Source organism: Cololabis saira, chromosome 16, assembly GCF_033807715.1.
Source record: "Cololabis saira isolate AMF1-May2022 chromosome 16, fColSai1.1, whole genome shotgun sequence".
NCBI classification, from domain to species: domain Eukaryota; kingdom Metazoa; phylum Chordata; class Actinopteri; order Beloniformes; family Belonidae; genus Cololabis; species Cololabis saira.
The window spans coordinates 20,869,425-20,888,380 of NC_084602.1; positions in this window are offsets into that span (position 1 = coordinate 20,869,425).

The window sequence follows — 18,956 nt, forward strand, 5'->3', positions numbered from 1 at the left end:
CACCTTTGTATTGCAAGGACCATCACTCAAAGTGTCTCTTTGGGCCTCTGCAACAGAAATAATCACTTTCCACTTTATTCTAAGTTTCCATGATGTCTTGCATGAATAATGGGCCCAACCTCCTGTTACTGTATCAAAAGTGGAGTTTTCCATGGTAGCAGTACATAAGCCCCCTCAAAAAAATCTTCTTTTGAAAACCCAGTTTATCTGTATCATTTGAAAGTTCTTCCGATATATCAATTCCTCTAGAACAGGGGTCGGCAACCTTTTTGACATGGAGTGCCAGTGTGAAAATTTCTTGTCAATGAATGTGCCATAATCAACAGTAGGCTAAAACAAAGTTACATTACGGTATGACACAAAATACAAAAACATTTCCAACACACCTGGAATTATATTCTATACAGGCCACATGCAAGCATATTTTACAGGCATCAGAACAGCTTGTCCTAAAAAAAGAGTAAAATTCTTGACGCGGACGAGTGAGGGCGCAACGCGCCTGAACCCTCTAGGGGGGTCCGGGGGCATGCCCCCCCGGAAAATTTTGAAAAATAGACTCAAAATGGTGCATTCTGGTGGTCTCAAAGCTCCATAATCACATCTTTTATCAATGCAAGAATACACACAAAAAATCAGAATTTTTGCAAAGAATGATGCATTTTGATAACATAATAACACGCATTCATCATCATGGGTAATTCTTCATGCATGAATAAATCTTGAAATCAAGATAATCATATCTTAAACTTCTACAATGGCCAGAACCCCCCTTTCACACCTAAATTAATTGACAAAATGACAAAAGACAAGCAGCTCCTTGTCTTTCAGAACTGTGGTGTGGAACTCCGAACAGGTCTGCTCAAAGTTCAGTGATGAGGAGCTCCACTGAACTATTTGTTATAATTTTGATTATTTAATTCTTTATTGATTTCATAAAATATTCAAATTTTTTGAGATTTTTTATTTGGGGTTTTCATAAACTGTGGGCCATAATCATTAAAATTATAACAAATAAAGGCTTGAAATATCTAACTTTGCATGTAGTGGGAAATAATATATTTGTTTCACCTTTAGTTGAATTTACTGAAACTAATTAAGTTTAGCAATATATTCTTATTTTCCGACCTTCACTTGTATATTATGACCAATAAATAAGAGCATAATATATGTCCCATATCAAACCATATCAAGCTCAGGGGATGATTCAGGTATGAGGAACTGTGCAACAGATGCCTGGCTCCTCTGGGATGTTATATTACGTTTATGGAGGTTCCTGCAGCATGCTGTCTGACACACCTCAGAGAGACCTCTGCTTCCTCTTTTAGGACGAGGTGGAGTGTCTGGAGCCTGGAGACATCTTGACTTGACTTTTTTTTTGTTAAAAGTCGCGCGTGTCGGTGCAGTGAGCAGCAGTGAGAGGTAAAGGCTGATTTATGGTTCTGCGTCAGACCAACGCAGAACCTACGCCGTACATTGCGGGTCGCCGCGTACCCTACGGCGTAGGCTCTGCGTCGATTTAACGCGGAACCATAAATGAGGCTTAACTAGGCAACGGAGCGCAAAGGGGTTCTGTATTGGTTCAATACGGAACGCAACTTTTAATTCCCAATTACCAAACAATTCCGTATTTCAAGGGGCGGGTGGCAAGCCCATACTCATCTCTGCACAGCCTACCTACAACACAGCAGTGCTGCTGCTTTTTTGTCCCGCTGCAAAACTGGATTTTAAACTGAGCTGCCGGCTCCTCTTCATTTCTGCTGCTGCCGCGTCCTGGCTGTCTGTCTGTGAAGGCTGATTTATGGTACTGCGTTAAATCGACGTTTTTTTCCCCACTTACAGGACCTTTTCTCTCCCTCCCGATGTTCCGGGACCTATATGATAATAGGATAGTATTTCTTTCTGCCACTTTATTGAGGTTTTTGTGCTGAAATGAGGAGGAATCATAGAGATAACTTCTCATTTCAACTAACTGGATCAGCCGTTCCTCATCATGACTGTTTCCTACAGCGCTTTCCCCCGGCTTTCAATGCGAGCGGCAGGATGAAAATAGAAGAACATTTAAATATCACAATATCAAGCTTGTTTTCTGTTTAGAAACTACAAACGTAGGAAAATTACAAGTAATCCCCCATCTTTTACTTGTCTTTTTACTCGTTATTTTAGGAGTTTCTTTCATGAGCGCACGGGCGGGTAGTGCGGTGAATAAAGGCTGATTTAGTGTGCCAATGATTATGCCGCCGCGTGCCAATCATGGCACGCGTGCCTGAGGTTGCCGACCCCTGCTCTAGAAGGTAATTACTAAAAGTATGTACCGACTTTCGTGCATGTACTTCAAACCGTATTGTGGGGCTTGAGGCACGAAGTTTTCTCTGTATGGAGCAATCAGATGAAGGGGGGCTGCGCTTTTTGGCGCCTAGCGTCGCTACGGTAACGCTTTTGACTGAGAAAAGTAATGCACGTCGTCGCAGGATGGAGACGCACATTTTGATGTATAACACAATAATTCAAAATGGCCGACTTCCTGTTCGGTTTCGGCCATGGCGCCAATAGACTTTTCTTTAAGTTGCGACATGATACAGGTATGTACCGATTTTCGTTTACATCAAACTGTATTTTGGGGCTTGAGGCACAAAGTTTTCTAGGGGGCGCTGTTGAGCCATTTTGCCACGCCCATTAATGCAAACCATTAAATATCAAATTTTTCGCCAGGCCTGGCTTGCGTGCAAAATTTGGTGACTTTTGGGGCACGTTTAGGGGGGCAAAAAGGGCCTCATTTCATCGGAAGAAGGAAAAAAACAAGGAAAATTCCTACAGATACAATAGGGCCTTCGCACTGTAAGTGCTCAGGCCTTAATTAGGGGCATGCAAGCTAGTTAGCAACTCATTGCTTGGCATTGTCCTGAATTGACCTCTGACCAGTTGATGAAGACTTAACACTCCATACGCATTCATATTTTAAAGACAAATTTTGTTGTGCTTTTAATTGTATAGCAGACCACTGAAACCAGCTCTGGGGTGACCTACAAGGGTCTGAGGTCAAAGGTTAAGATTATGGAGCAAGCAGTAGCTATCTTCACCCACAACTAAAGGCTGCTACCTGGGCTAAGCTGTAAATGGCCGCTAGCCCATTAGCCTCCAGGCCTGGCAGCAGATGGAACAGCAGACAAGCCATCCTCCAGATTGGTTTGCGTCTTTTAGTCCAGTAGAATGTACTCTAAATGTCATTGTGGTTGCAGCACAAGAGAATCCTTTTATAGGGGTTTTTCCAAAGCTTTTTACACCTTTTTCTTTCTTGATGTAAGAATGTGTTGCTGCACCATCATCTAAAACAATTATATATTTTCATTAAGGGTTACAGAATTAATTTCTCTTAACTTCTCCGTGTTCAGGATTTTTGATACTTTTTTGATACTTCAGCAGATTTTCATGTGTCCTTATGCGCAAAAGCCATTCTCATAAGTGATAACGGCTGGATGAGATAAAGCAATCAACTCCTCTAGTAAAAAAAAAGAATTCAGTTAAGTACCCCTCTCAGAGCAGAACTTAAAGTAGCTCTGATTCCACTGAAGAGGAGTCTGTCCCTCTAGTGTGCATATTACTGCGTCTCATCTTGCCTATTGCTGCCTAGAGTGCTATGACAACAGAAGTGAGACTAGATTTAATCTCTCCAGCCCCACTTATAATACTATGCTACTTTCTGAGCGTTGAAACCTGCACAAAGGACTAATCGTCTGTTGTAGTAAGCGTTTTCTTACAGATACAGTGTACACATTCTCCTCACAGTTCTTGGAACTGTCAGGAGTAAAGAGATAAAGAATGAGGAGAAAAGGGTGAAAAAAAACGTGTGAGAAGTGTCTGCCACCGCGGCATCATTAACACCCAGCGGTGCCTGTGCAAGGGAGGGAGAGCAGACGGAGCCTCCAAGCACAAGGAGCGAAATTGCAAACCCAAGGTTCCTGATACAACCTGTTATTATTTTTGACACAAGCCATTTACAATAGCTATGAAGGTGGCAATGGAAAATATAATATTGATTGTATGCCCTGAAGGCTTTGCTCCCCTGACTTCTAAACGTCACAAGTCTCACACATGTTGGGTGTGATGATATGCTTTTCTTTTTTTTATTTTGTTTAGCTTCCCCCTGCTTCCACAAATCCCATTTTAAGGCCTCCCTTTTTTTGATGGTTCATTTGATGAAGTAATTATAGATTAAGATTAAAATGGCAAGGTGACGTTTTGGAAGCCAAGAAAATAATGGAAAGCCACATAACTAAAACAATGCAACATGATATTGGTCTGATGTGACAGGTGCTAATATACCCAGTGGCAATCTGTATTTCATCTCTTTTTCATGAGGGTGCTTACTGAATTACTTCCAACGGATGTTTATGGGGTAGCGGTGGCTCATTCCAGTGTTATTAAGCAACACTTCAACGACAGAGACACAGGGAGAAAAAAACTTGTTTTTTCTCTAACAAAGACGTGTGCTATCACTGGACACATGTCTGTACTGACACGTTGACTCTCAGTGGAAAACAGAGGAAGCTATTAAACTCCTGAAACACAGTGACTAACTAAACAACGTGACTGGGAGGACGTTTGGCCTTTGGAGTTCCCTGGCACTGTCTGTCTCAGACAGAAACCTGTCAAAACCAAAACAAACACGTTTAACAAGGCCCTCAAAGGGCTGGAGACAGTCACGCAAGCCTGTGCTAGGTGCAGCGGAAGTCTCAGTATCTGCACAGATTGCAGGGGTTATCTGCCCCTGTGGCAATGACACTAGGGCTTCTCTCTTTGGTACGTGTGACAACTTTCCGCTTGTTTCTAAAATGAATGCATGACCTGCACAGCACCCCTCCATGTACCAAACCACTGATTGCTGTGTTAAAAGCTATCTTTGTGAAAAGTGCCGTCTAAGAGCTCTTTTTCCCTGGTTGTAGGCACTTTTGGAATAAATCGTTATGGACTTGCATGATAATTTAGATGACCCCAGAAAAATTTCCCTAAATAGAAAATATAGCAAGGGTGAACACTTCTATGTTGTGAAGTGTTCAACTGATTAAAATGCAACTTTTTAAAAAGATTTCAAAATCTCTATTAAGCACTTGATAGCATGATTTCTGAACTATATTATCCATGTTAGTACATCAGGGAATCTAATCAAATTGTTGCTATCAGGTTTGTCATGAGAGCACACATTCTGAGTCAGTTTATCTTCCTGCTGTCAACATCTGTCTTGCTAATAGTTCCTCTCATTCTCCCATGTACAGTCAGACCAGGATGGCTTTATCTCTGTTAGGTTAGGTTGAGTGGAGGAAAATCACACTTAATGACACAGAGATTACCGGCTTTGTGTTTTGGTATACCAGTAAACGCTGGACGTGCCAATAGGATTTCCCTGCATAAGCCTCTCACTATCAGTTTACAATAACTTCTGCATTCTGCTGTTATCCATGGGGATATTAAGACCAAATACATGCCTGTGTTGCTTCACTCATCGAAAGTGTCAATGAAAAAGATATAGTCAAGGTGTATAGGGGAGCTAATGTGTGTGTAGACAAGCTGTTATGTGAACCAGACAAATGCTCGTCATTGGAATATGTCAACTTTCAGCCTTAAAAACTTCCTCTTTGGGGGAAAGCCTCCTCAACATCATCATATCCAGTGTCGTTTGGGGTTGTGTTACAACCACACATGCACATTCCACGTCAACAAGTCAGAAAAAACACGTTAGCTTAACTTCCTAGATTAGCCATTTTTCAGCAGTACCAGTTACACACAGCTCAGAACATGCTCACAGACGCAGGTCTGACAGTGTGTAAGTAATAAAATGGGACAGAAATATAAGCATTAATGAATAATGCTCTGAATTGCCACCTTAGATGTGAGCATGAGCAGTCATGACATAAAGTCTTGATGTAGCTACTGTACATGTGACTCTTCAAACTAGAAATTCACTTTGATATTTTCTTGAAATGTTCACAAGGGGCATTCCAAAATAACCTCAGCTGATTACTGGGAGCTAGGAAATTACAACTTTCCCGCTGAAATGGTGTGAGTCATTATCTAATCAGTGGAGATTAACCCCTTCTCTCCCTGGACATTCTCATATCTGGTATAAAAATCACTAATGCCACCAACCTCGTGCCATGCGTGACACATTTCGAGAGAAGCTATATAATACTAACATGGATGTAGAATTTTTGTATGTGGTTAATTTATGTTATAGGTCTAGATTAGGGGCATAATACATTTGTTTTTACTAACTATAATTTATGTGATATCAGTGTCAATAATTACCAAGTTTGATTAGCAGAAGTTAAAGCAGTTTTCAAATCTCACCCTGATGTGATTACATGGCTGAGCAAACTGTAGAGTAGCCTTGTTTTGATATTCATTAAGCAGGTAACAAAACTAACTCCTATCTCTCTCTATACAGTATTTTTTGCCTTACTGCTCTGCAACCATGTGGTACTGACACCCCTTAACCCTGGCTAATCTATGAATAGGCAAATCAGCAGGCCACCTTAGACCTTGTTAGCTTTGCTGGCTTAGTTTATGCTAATTTATGACGTTAGTAAACGTTATGTTATATTCGTTCTGGTGCAATTTGTCCAAACATTGTTATTTCAGATGTTGCCGCCAAAACAGCATCTACGAGTGCCAGAGCTCTGCTGGGACGTGCAGTCGCTCTGGGAGATAACCTAGACCTGCAGGAAGCGGGCTGGTCGCGTTCACCACAATGCCTTTGACCAATGACCGCAGCTCTGAGATGTTTATCAGTGAGTCAGATGTCTACAAGTGAAGTGGCTTCTTGTTAGAAATAATTGCTCAGGCACTACCTCAGGCTACTCATACACTTATTTAAGTGAATCAAGTATGCATGCATTAGACATCCTGCACTGAGAAAAATAAAGGGAAAAAAAATATTTAACAAAACTGATAACCCAGTCAACAGGATCTTGTCACAAATACAACCTTGGTCAGGATTTCATTGGTATGGATTCCTGTAAAAATGTTTTAAGTGGCTGATGTGGAAAAACTGTAATAAACAGATGCGTGGAGAGGTACTCAAACATTCTGCATGCCACAAGTGATCCTGCTGCTACGAGACTAGTATAGCCTTTTAAATACAAACAAGTGATGTATTATGTAAGATACACTTTTAGTCAAAGAAACAACTCCGATTACCCTAAATAACAAACAAACAAACCAAAAAAGTGAAAAACAGTCACTGGTAAAGTATAGGCATTCAACATTAATATTTAACGCAAATACAAACAGATTCTTTTAAAGTTACAGTTAAAACTTTGAAAAGTTTTACTATCAGGAGACCATTTAACTGCAATTTTACAATAAATTTTTTGTCATGATAAGAGAGCACTGTAAACAGAGATCTGTAGTTCTTTGAATGTTAAAAGAAATCAGTTAATGTCAAAGATTATTTAATTTCCCTCTAAAAATGAGTGAAGTCCTGCAAGGGCATGCTTTGATTTATTCTCCTCACTAGAACGACTGAAGATCTGTTAGGAAGGAATGGCTTTTAATATTGGACTAAGTGTTTGAAGAAAGGATCACTGAATATTTAGAGTATGACTGCTTTCATGTGGTTGATGTGAATTCCAGCCTTTACTCTCTCCTATCTCTGTCCTCATCAGCGTCTCCACTGTCACATATGATGTCTGTTTCACGGACACGGAATCACATTTGCACCAAGGCTTCCTAGGGAGAGCGGGCCAACAAGTTTTGATGAAAACTCGAGAAGGACCGAGAAAGAAGAGAAGATCAAATCAGCAGCTCTATCGGCCCTCGTCGTTGCTGATCCCCCTGAGAGAGTTTGTGGGATCACAATACTTCCCATAAAACAGCAGGAGCTCAGCCAGGCGTCTGAAAAGGACCTGCCTCTCACTGGAGTGAGGGAGCGCTGAACTGGAGCGGGAGAAGAGGAGGGCAAAGAAAGCTTTCTCATATAGGCAGGTTGATTGAGGGTCTTAGTGGTCAAACCTACAGAAGTGAAGTAGGAATGGTGGAGTGGGAGGTGGCATGTGGGGAATGGGGAAAGGGGGGGTTCTTGGTCATTATATGAAGCCTAAAGTAGAACAGCAGCCACTCCTTCTCCCACTCACGAAGGTTTACATCCCTGCTGTGTTTACCACACAACCCCCTATGGATTCTATTAAAGCAGGCAGGAATAAAAAGCAGAGCGGTGTATACCTACTGTGTCACACTTACCTGAAGCTTAACCTTTTGACCTCAACTCTGCATGTCTCTCAAAGGAACAAATTATCATTATTCCTGATAAAGTCTGAATGTCTTGATTTAAAAATGTTGTTAACTTATATAGGAAAAAATAAATAAAACAACAGTAACGAAGTTCCATTTTAAGTGTATTACCAGGTTTGGTAAATTGCACCTCCAGAGATGGGATATTTAATCATGCTGTTTCATGGGATTTTTTACAGCCTCTTATTTAGTGGTGTATATTTTTTTAGAGAATGCAGCTATGGCCAAGAGGTAATTCCCAGTTTGTTCCCCGCCTTGAGATAAAAACTCCAGATAGAAACACATAATGTAGAGTTCTGAGACTTGCCAGAGCTAATCCAGAGCTAAGTGGGGTAAATAAGCGAACAAGTCATTCATTTCAACTTGTATGGCCTTTACCTGTTGAAGGACCGTACGAGTATGAATGCATGGAATAAGTATATTTCTGCTTTATGAAGTGTGAAATGGACCCAAGCAAAGGCTCTCCCTGTGTTCTGTTCCTCACTGTGGAGGTGACTTCACATTTATAGGCATTTACAACCCCAAATCGCTACGGTTTGGAAAACCGAATTTATAGCTTCGCTGGCACTTTAGTTTTTACTGCTAAAAATACTAAAGTGGTGGGTTCAGTAAGTCTGTATTTATCTACCTTTATGGAGTTAATGCAAAACGAAAATGCCATTTCCATTTAAGTGACGGAACAGGATAATGATGAACAAGTTAGTGAATTGGCTGGGTGATTTTCAGAGCTCATGCTTGTGTATCCAGAGGTTGCAATTAAACTGGTTTTCACACACAACCTCGAATCCTAATGACCTAGCAATCCATGTCCCTTACCAAAAATTGCTCATTATCTGTTTAGTTGGCTGCTTGCGTTTGTCATCAGTGGAGTGACTTGCTTTGAGTAATGCCTCTCATGGAAGAGTAAAGAAAACACCAATTAATGAAAAACAGAAAATGCTCTACTTTATATGCTGTAATACCAATTACTTAGCACTCTGAGTCACGCATTTGTTGTTTTCTGCACAAAAAATGTTAAAAAAGGGTTTCAATTAGTTTTAGAATCTGAGTATCATCATCCATTTGCTAAATACATCGGTACATATCTTAAAAGGGGAGTTTTCCTTCTTCTTCTTATTTTTAAAATCTTTTAAAGTACAGTTTTGTTAAGGACTTATGAGTAGTTAGTTGTAAGCAATCGCAGTGCTTTTAGCTTAAAGTATTAGGAAGGAATTCTGGGCTAATTTAACAGTTAAACTGCATCCAGATTAGTTCAATTTTACTTGATAAATTCTGTTTTAAAATGAAACTGAGCCACATCAACATGAGTTTTTCAGCTCTGAGTCAGGCTAGCTCTTCATCCACATTACGTCAGAAGGTAAAGCATCCAGTTTTCTTCGAAATGCAGAAGTGGGAAAGTCTGCAGTTTATCAGTTAAAACCACTTGCTCCAAAAATCCGCTAGCTCCAAAAGTGACTCAAACTCCATTAGCACCCATGTTAATACGTCCAACTTATAGCAGAAATACGCATATTTACAATCTGTAACAAAGGATTTATGGCAATCTTAACCCCCCAACTGGCCTAGCCCCAGCTTAAGGCCATGGACGGCTCGTCCCTGTGGAGCTCCTTCTTTCAGCTCTGGCAGCGCTCGAATGTTGTTTCTGTACTGACCCTCGAAATAAGGATGTTTCGACCGAACTGATTAGAATTCATGTAAAGTAATGTTGATTAGCATAATAGGTTAGTGTAAGATAAACCAACCAAACTAAAACAGCTATATTGTAGTGACTGAACTAAGGTGGGGGTGTTCCTGCCGGCTTCCAGTCCTGCCCGTTCTGCTCATTTGCAACATTGCGCCCTCCAGTCAGAGGAAAAACCGTCTTGAAAAGCACTCTTCAGAAAGCCTATGCATGATGTCAGAGGGGGTTCTTTTTATTCAGTCTGTAGGTAAGACATTAACTACTCATGCATACTTTAAACAAATCTACATAAAAATAACACTAAAATGTTCCTTGAAAAGGGGATGGTCTCTTGTCTTGAAACCTCTCAGTTTAACTCAGTTATTTTTACTGTTGCTGATTCTATTCTTTCCATTCTGAGTTTGTTCTTTAAGTTTTTGCATCATACTTAATTCTTAAAAAGCAGACTTTTAATTCTTGTGCTGTTTTTATGCATTTCTGGTCTTTTTTCTTTACCGTTTGTCGGGGCTCTCCCCCATGTGATGAGCGTGTTGGCCAAAGGCCAGGACCTGTCGTCCATTGATTCTGTGGGATCAAGTCACATCATTGGTGACCTTTGACCCCAGAGTCAGCTCTGCCTCTTGGCCTTAGTTTGCAGCTGTGGTGAGAGTTGGCATTCCTTCCCCGTAGGTCAGCACACTCTTAGCCTTCACTGTAAAGAATGTATAACTATTTGTCATGACTGAACAACTGACAACAACAATGTACATAAGAAACTAACAACAGTTGACCACCTGACTTTTATTCAAGTCAAAGCTTCAATAGCCTGGAAAAAAATGTCACTTGTTTAATCCCCCATCAATTATTACGCAGTTTCTTATCAATCTTAAACGCTTTGCAATGCTTTTTTATACATCGAATTCTAAAAGTGATGGATTGTAGAAGAAGGATTAAATGTCAAACGATTTGCATCTTTATGTGTGCGTAAATGCATCATTCATGGTAAATTTACATGATAAATTATTGTAAAAGTCTCAGCAAAACTTATGATCCTTTTTGTTGCACTGTGTAATGGGATTTTAATGGCTGTGATAGCCAAAACACATGTCCCAACTATGCTGCAAGATAAAGGTTAAAGCTTGGTGAGTGTGACGAACGCACACATGTTACCTATTCTCCACTGTTTTAAATCTTTACTATAGTTATTACACCAGGTTCTTCTTTCTTTGTCTGTTTTCTCTCATTGTTTGTGTTGGATGAACCAAACTGGTGTACTGCTTTTTTTTCACCGCGTACTTATGAATGGTGGTGAATGGTGAAAAGAGTAAAGACGTCTCTAAGCCTTTTGGGACCTCAGATCCACAAGTGTCTGCAGGGCTGTCTGTGATGAACTCTGTTTTCTTCACGTCTGAAAGAACGAGAGACCCCGTAGTTTTCCAAAGCCTTTGAAATGCTGTTGTTGTGATCGATTCACAGACCAATTCAGTAAACCCAAAAGAGCGAACCCCTGCTCATATGCTCCAGGGAAGGCGAGGGTGTTTGAAGCTGATGGTATTTGCGTTTTAGGTAGGCAAACTGTGAAATGTGTTGATTTGTCCAGGGCATCAATTGCTCCACGGGCTTTGCGTTGAAGATGTTTACCTACTGTGAACTCCTTGCCAATTTTCCTCACTGAGGGACGTTCAGGTTCTCTTTTGTCTACCCTCTCATCCTTTCTTTTAAAATAACTTTTATTCCTCCTGTTTTTCATCCCAGGCTTTCAAAAATCTTAAACAGAAGACAAGTAGAGTTTTCACGAATATTTCAGCATTGACACTGAGAAGAAACTTTTTTTTCTATTCCAATGAATGCCTAATGCTTGTTCCTGTCTTACCAGTGCAGATGGTTGTCAGATTCTGCAATGCCAAACACTGTGTTCAGCTGGGATTTGTCTTTGATCTCTTTTGATAAATAGTAATGGCTTGTTTTTGTCTAGGGGGGGGATCTTGGTTAGCGATGTCAAACAGGGATTTCATCAGGGCGGGCAATGTTTCTTTTCTTTCTTTTTCTTGTTTTGTTTTACATACACAGACTGTGTCAGTGGGATGCTGATAGAAGGAACATAGACGGTGACGAGATGCATGGCCACTATTTGTGATTTATCAGTGATCAATGTTTGAGCTGTTAATCCCTCGTGCCCTAACAACACTTGCATCTCACAGACATGCCCACAAACTTGACAACACTGTCACGTCGCCGTAACAGGATGGATAGGCAGCGATGAGCCCCACAGGCTTTTATTAGAGCAAAACACTACAAAAAAAAGAGTGCGAGAAAGAGAGAGAGCTAATGTTGAAGGCAATTGAACTGAAATGGCTGATTACAAATTTTACTGTGACTTTACTTGTACTTTACTGTGAAAGAAAGATTTTGAAATGTAACCCTTGCAAGGCACCAAGGCTGCGGTCAAGATGACCCTAGCCAGAGCGAAGGCCCTCAGTTCCTCAGAGGGCTTAGCTATCCCTTAGCACCTCAGATAGTTTAGATTGTAGGAAGACCTTTGTTCGGGGCCTAAACAATATACATAAATTCCAACAAAGATATTGGAAATACTCACCAATTCCAGATTTCATTAACAAATTTGCCTTCAGGGATAAATAAAGAATATCTGAGCATCTACATCTATGCCTTATCTAATTACATTAAATTTTTACCTACAAAATCCCAATTATTCTTCGTCACTGTAAAGTGCAGCCAGGAGAAGCAGTCGGCCGTGACTTGTTGGACTGAGCTACCTGTCTAGCATTTTTATGTTTGCAATATGGTGTTACACTAGTAAAGTGTAAAATAGGCTAATGTCTTCAGTTTTAGCATGGATGCTGCTGAATGTAATACAAGGGATGTTAGCCTCAGGTGGAAGAGCATGAGATGTTTCTGGGCAGGATGGTGGAACTGGCTTTAAGAAATGAGAGGAATTCCCAAAAGAATTGCAGAAAGCTGGAGCAATACTGGGTGCTTCATTATCCTGGATTAACAATCCCTATCTGTCATTGACAATATTGGATTGTATTACTTAATTGAACCCTTGGAGTCACAATACAGTCTACTGCTGTCAACAGATGCAAAATGAGGGCGAGGATCTATGGTCACCGCTTCAATAGAACATCCATTCATCAATATCCAAGTATTGATCAAGTTCTTTTTGCATCTATTGAAATAGTAAGCTTTACCACGGTTTATTGGTAAAGACTTAAGATGGCAGCGTTTTTCTCAATACACTTTCTCAATACACTTTGTACACTCACAAAGTTTAAAATACCTTTGGTTTGTCTAGGTCCCTAGCCACACTGCCACTTAAGCAAATTACATTTTTGAGTCTTGTCAGAGGTTTCAAATAGCATTTAATAATCTATTTTTGACAACTTTTCACATATATATTAATATGTAGTACCAACATTTGGCAAAACATTTTTAAGATTCTGATTTGATTTTGATCTTTCTGCAGATTTGAGCTTTTTTGTGCGTAAGTGTGACTAAGACTGAGTGTATCCTTCAGCAGCCCTCTTTGTTAGTCTGATCTAACATATTTTATTAACAGAAAAAACCCTGATTCTGTCAGAAAGAGCAAAAATCACTGTAATATTCTTATGTAAACTGGTTGCTCTCCTGACTAACATAAACGGGCATCAAGCTGTTCTCATTCAAAACTGCTTTGACTCATGTTGTTCTGGTCCCTAACAAGAGTTAACGCATATTACCATCTAAACATGTATCTAGGGTTGCTTCAACTTGAGAGTCTTCCTTTGACTGTATTTAAAGTGCCGGCTTTATACACCACGCAGACTATGCTGCTGCTCATCCAAGCCATAAAAGTGAATGCACCTGTAGTAAATACTGCCTGCTATTATCAGTCCATGAATCAATTAATTAAATCTCACTATAACATTTATGCCACTGATTGAATATAAATGAGTTGTTTTCTCCCAGTTCTCCAACCTTCATCCAATCTTTTCTTTCCTCTTTTTCAAGGCATACCACTCCCCCACCCCCATTCCAGTTTGAAAGAGGTCACAGAGGGACACTCATGTACAGCACCTCAGCAGCCAGCGTGAGTCAACATTGTTGAGTGTGGTGAAAAAAGAAGTAACTTATGCTTAGTTATTTTTCCATGAAGGCAGAGAGGAGACAGCTGAGAGGGACATGTTTAGACAGTTGCACATGGGCAGGACATTCCTCGCTCTACCAATGAACACACACACAGACACGCACACACATATTTTCAAACCCATTTGTCCATGTGCTGCACTTAATTTGGACACCATAACAAATCTAAGAAAACAAAGTGACACAAAATATCGGGCAGGGTTCGTGTCTCATCCTCTACCCCTCACAAGCATGTGCCCACCCATCAGGAGAGACATTCCTTTTCCTCTGCCAACATGCCAAGACTCTCGGACTCAGTCACATGTGCATGTAGATGCACACACATGCACACTAAAACAAGCATGCAAACACATGTGAGGTTGATTAGAAAGCTGTGGTTGCTTGACAAATGGCACGGTGTTCATATTTTGCCTGCGGCGAGGCGGTGGTAATGATTCCATAATTGTCCTGAGCGCTCAACACTCACTTCCAATCAGCATCCAGAACGGCGCTGCAGCTGGCTACCCACGCCTCTGGAACCTACAAACACACGCTCACACACTTTTATGCACACTGGTTTCAACCAAAATATTCAGTTGCAACTGTGGTTGGTAGGAATCATGAGAAGAATGCTGTTCAAGGGTGTTCACGGTGTTCCTCTTAGGCATCTGCTATGTGATCCTCGCTGTTAATACATCCAGAAAAATGTTACCGGGTGAGCTGTGAGCAAAACATTGAACAAGGCAGCTGTGTGACATTACAGCCATGCTTGGAGACTAGGGAAGATAAGGACACAGGAAGATAGCCATGCTAAGTTATGCTGACAACTTATGAAGTCAGTTTTAGAAAAGTTTAACACAAATTCTTGCTTTAACTAAAGTTGGGACACTTTGTAAGGTCTTCATTGTGTCTTAAATATCTTAAAACTAATGGAAAGATTATTTATTAACTTAAACCCCAGTTCAAAAACTGTAGATACTGAGATATGCCTTTAAAAAGTTGCTACAACTGCATTTTTAACACTCTCTATTTGGTATATATTGTACAGTATGTCTGGGAGTTATGGGTTTTCTGTACATAATCTGTTCAGGTTAGTTTAATAATGCACCAAAAGAGCTTTTTTTCCTTTTAAGGAACATGTCAAAAGAACATTTGATCACTAATAGCTTTGCTGTGTCAAAAACGAGAGTAACAAAGTAAGAGACCATACAAGAATGAATCTTATGATGCTGCTAAACACAAACTCACTTCCGCATCTACACAGGGACCTGCTTAGTTAAAGTTAAGATTCTCTTTGTGCCACATTAAGAAAAGGGTTACATCCAGGTTGCATAACTGTTGCTCATGCAAGTCATAATGTGTGCAGTTCCACTGAGGACCAATAGAGGCTGATGCTCCAAAAACAAATCAATCTCCATTAGGTTTAAATCTCCTGCTTTACAGCACAAACAAACTTATTTGCAGCGTGGAGTTTTGGACTCCATAGCTGAATGTCACATCTGTGCCCATTGTGCAAGGGCTGAACTTTTTATGAATCTCATCAGGTTTGGTTATCTAATACTACAAATGTATGGATAAGTAGTAGGCTTGTTAATAGCATACGTTTTTTTTAATTGAGATTAATCAAAGGATTTTCATAGTTTACTCTTGATTTATCACAATTAATCACACAAATAGTTTTTTTTTGTATGTTCTAGTTACCTTTGAAAGATAGATAGTTCAGACCCATATCTAGATAGATACAGGGTCCAAAAAACGATCCATAGGACCCCGTCATCCATAGGGCAGCAACAATGGTTGCTTATCAAACTGCTTTTCAAGTAGTTTTAATAGCACTGCAACCAATCACTGCAACAAGAAACGGGACATATTCAGAGTAACAGAATATGTCATAATTTAAAATGAAGACAGATGGACGGAGTAAAACCGAAAAAAAATCGAAGGATTTGTTAGTTAGGATCATTAGAATTGTTGTTTTTACACCGTCTACCTCAAGTTACAGGTCTGAAGGCCAGTTTAGAGGTCGAACAGAGCCACGCTGTTATAAAACAGGCAGAATGTAACTTGGCATTCTCTTGCAGAAATAAGCAAGACAATGGCTGAAAAAGGCTTAATTTGTATACCAGCATGTGTTGTCCAAAAACAAAACAACAAAGAAAAAACTGTAAACACCTATCAGCATTGAAGACAACAATGACGTCTTTGTATACTGTATGCGTGAACTACCCATGCTTGTGCATTGAAGTAACCATCCAGCTACTGTCAGTTTATATAATCGTTTCCTAGTTTGAATTCCCAGACCACAGAAAGGTTTTTCCACATAGTGCCTCAATGTTTTTTTTGTTTGTTTTTTTTTATAGCAAAAGGGTCCAGGTTACCTCCAGTGAGGACTTCCAGTTCCCCTGTGTCCCTGCATGGTGCACCTTTAACTTTAAATTTGATGATGCAAGGATAAATGTTGTTACCCAGGTATCCCTGGAATCAGGGTGACTGCCATCTGCATTCTTCATGCAGTGCTGTGTGAGTGCCTGTCAATTTAACATTGTTTTTCAGATGTGTCTCAAGTATACAGATATTTCTTACGATATCTCCTTTTGATTCACGTCATGAACTGCAAATTATGAAATCCTCAAATTTTCAGCAATTATATGTGACGAAATCTTATTCTTATGTTTAAAATGAATGAAAAGAAAAAAAAGAATTATATTATAGAGCCTTTTGAAAAAAAGTAAATGTTGATGGACACACATACACACCAATTATACAACATAAACATACACACCGTCATCCTAAATGTCTTTATAAAGTGAGAATTTCTGACTTTAAAGGAAGGTGAAGGAAATAAATAGCTTTACTTCACTGGGAGTTTAATTAATAGTAACTATTAAACATAAATCCATAATTCACTGCACTGTCTTTAAAAGATCTATACTCATGATAAATATTGTAATTTGGGGCAACAGTCAAAACTATTTCCATTAAGAACTGCACATAATAATTTGATCAAGTCAATGAAAGCACGCATAAAGCCTCACATAATGATAATCAACAATTTTCTTCTCATCAAGTAAGAGTTTAGAAGTTTCTACTGTTATTTTTTTCTGTTCTTAAATTGGACCTAATATGCTGTTGTAGTTTAAACATTTGGAGCATGTCGTCCTTAGATTATTCTGAAGTATTCAAATGACTTGCTAATAGCTGTAGTCAGTTATTTACATTTCACACAGAATCATAACTTTTCTGGAAGTGGCACTGCGGTATTGATACTTGCTTGCCGCCTGCAAGTAACACTGAAGTATCTGTGTGTGAGGATTTGAGTTTGAGCAGTACAACACTTTCCTCCCTGCTGCATTTGCTCAACATCCATGATACATGTACAACCATATATCTAGGTCACAGTGTGGGGAATCATTCTCTCTCCCCTTCTGTCTCACTTAGGGCAAACAAAATATTCAACAAACTACTCCAACTGCCTTGATGTCACCCAGTGACTACAAGGACAAAACATCTTGTCCAAATCAGAGGGCTATTATTTGGGATTGTGGCATTACTGAGACTGAGACTCACTGAGGAAGATTCATCCTTGTACCCCATACAGACTTTAATTATACATGAATTAGGCCTCTGGTCTCCGTTTGGTAGAACCTAGTCCCTCTTGAAAGTCAGCTCTCCCTGAATATTATGCTACTGACCTCTCTGAAAGGTTGCCAAGAATGTCAGATATCCTAGTTGCGTGGGAGTGCCTTGGCGAGTTCCTCTTGGGTCGGCTGGTCGACTCCTCTACTCTGTTTCATCTCTTAGCAGTGCCCTCTGCAGGAGGCCTGGATTGCATGTGATGATGTAAGCACATTTCTCCAACACTGTGCAACTGCCTGTGGCTATGAAGTGATGCAGGACAGACAGGCTTTTAACTTGCTCTCTCTCTCTCTCTATCTATCTTTTTTTCTTTTTCCTCTCCCTGCAAATACAGATTACATCAAACTTTATAAGGTTAAAAGATGTAAAGGCTACGTCAGATGCTATGATTGTAAAAGCAGATACATCTATAAAATGTTACTCACTAAGGGGGCGTGTACACCGTTGAATGAAGTGAAATGCGTATAATCATTAAAATGCCTTATGTTGTGAGAAAAAAGATGTGTCACAGGTAGCCATATGTGATTATGGTTTTCAGCAGTAGAAAACTGGTCTTCAGGGAGCCAAAACCTGACAGCACATGTCCCATTTATACTGAATATACTGCTTTCATGCGTATGTGTGAATGTAGCATGTGTCACTGACACTGAACGCTGTCCTTGTGAGAGAGACAGATGATGGTGTGGGCTGGTTAGGTGGTTTATCTGCATTGCTTTGCTTATTAAAGGTCTGCCTCGTTTGAAGTAGGTCTTTATAAAAGCCGTTTTCACCTGTCAAAAACCTGCTAACAAAACCTGCTGGCTTTTGAGTGCAATGGGAAACTTTGTAATTCAGATTTAGCTTTGTGCCAAATGGCCCTCCAGTAATCGCAGGCATTAAGTGGCTCCTAGTCTGATTGACATTCATGGGAACAAAACACACATTTTTTTCTGATCCATCTGTAGTCAGGGCTGCTAGAGTAGGCACTGCTCACTTTTTATTATATAACTTCACTCTACATAATTTTAAGCCTAATTTGCCAGTTGCCAAGTTGACTAGTCGGAGGGAAATTAGTGTGTGGTTGGTAGTTGTCACTCAGCATTTGGTCATTAAGTGTGAACATCTCAAAGATGCAAGAAAGACGCTCGCCGACTCACCACTAATGCATCCCTAATAGATATCTAGGATAATTAATATCTGGATGCCGTTGGGTGACTTCTCATTCGAGCAATTGCCAAAGAGAGAGCATGGCTTGATGTGATGTTGCAGTGAAAAC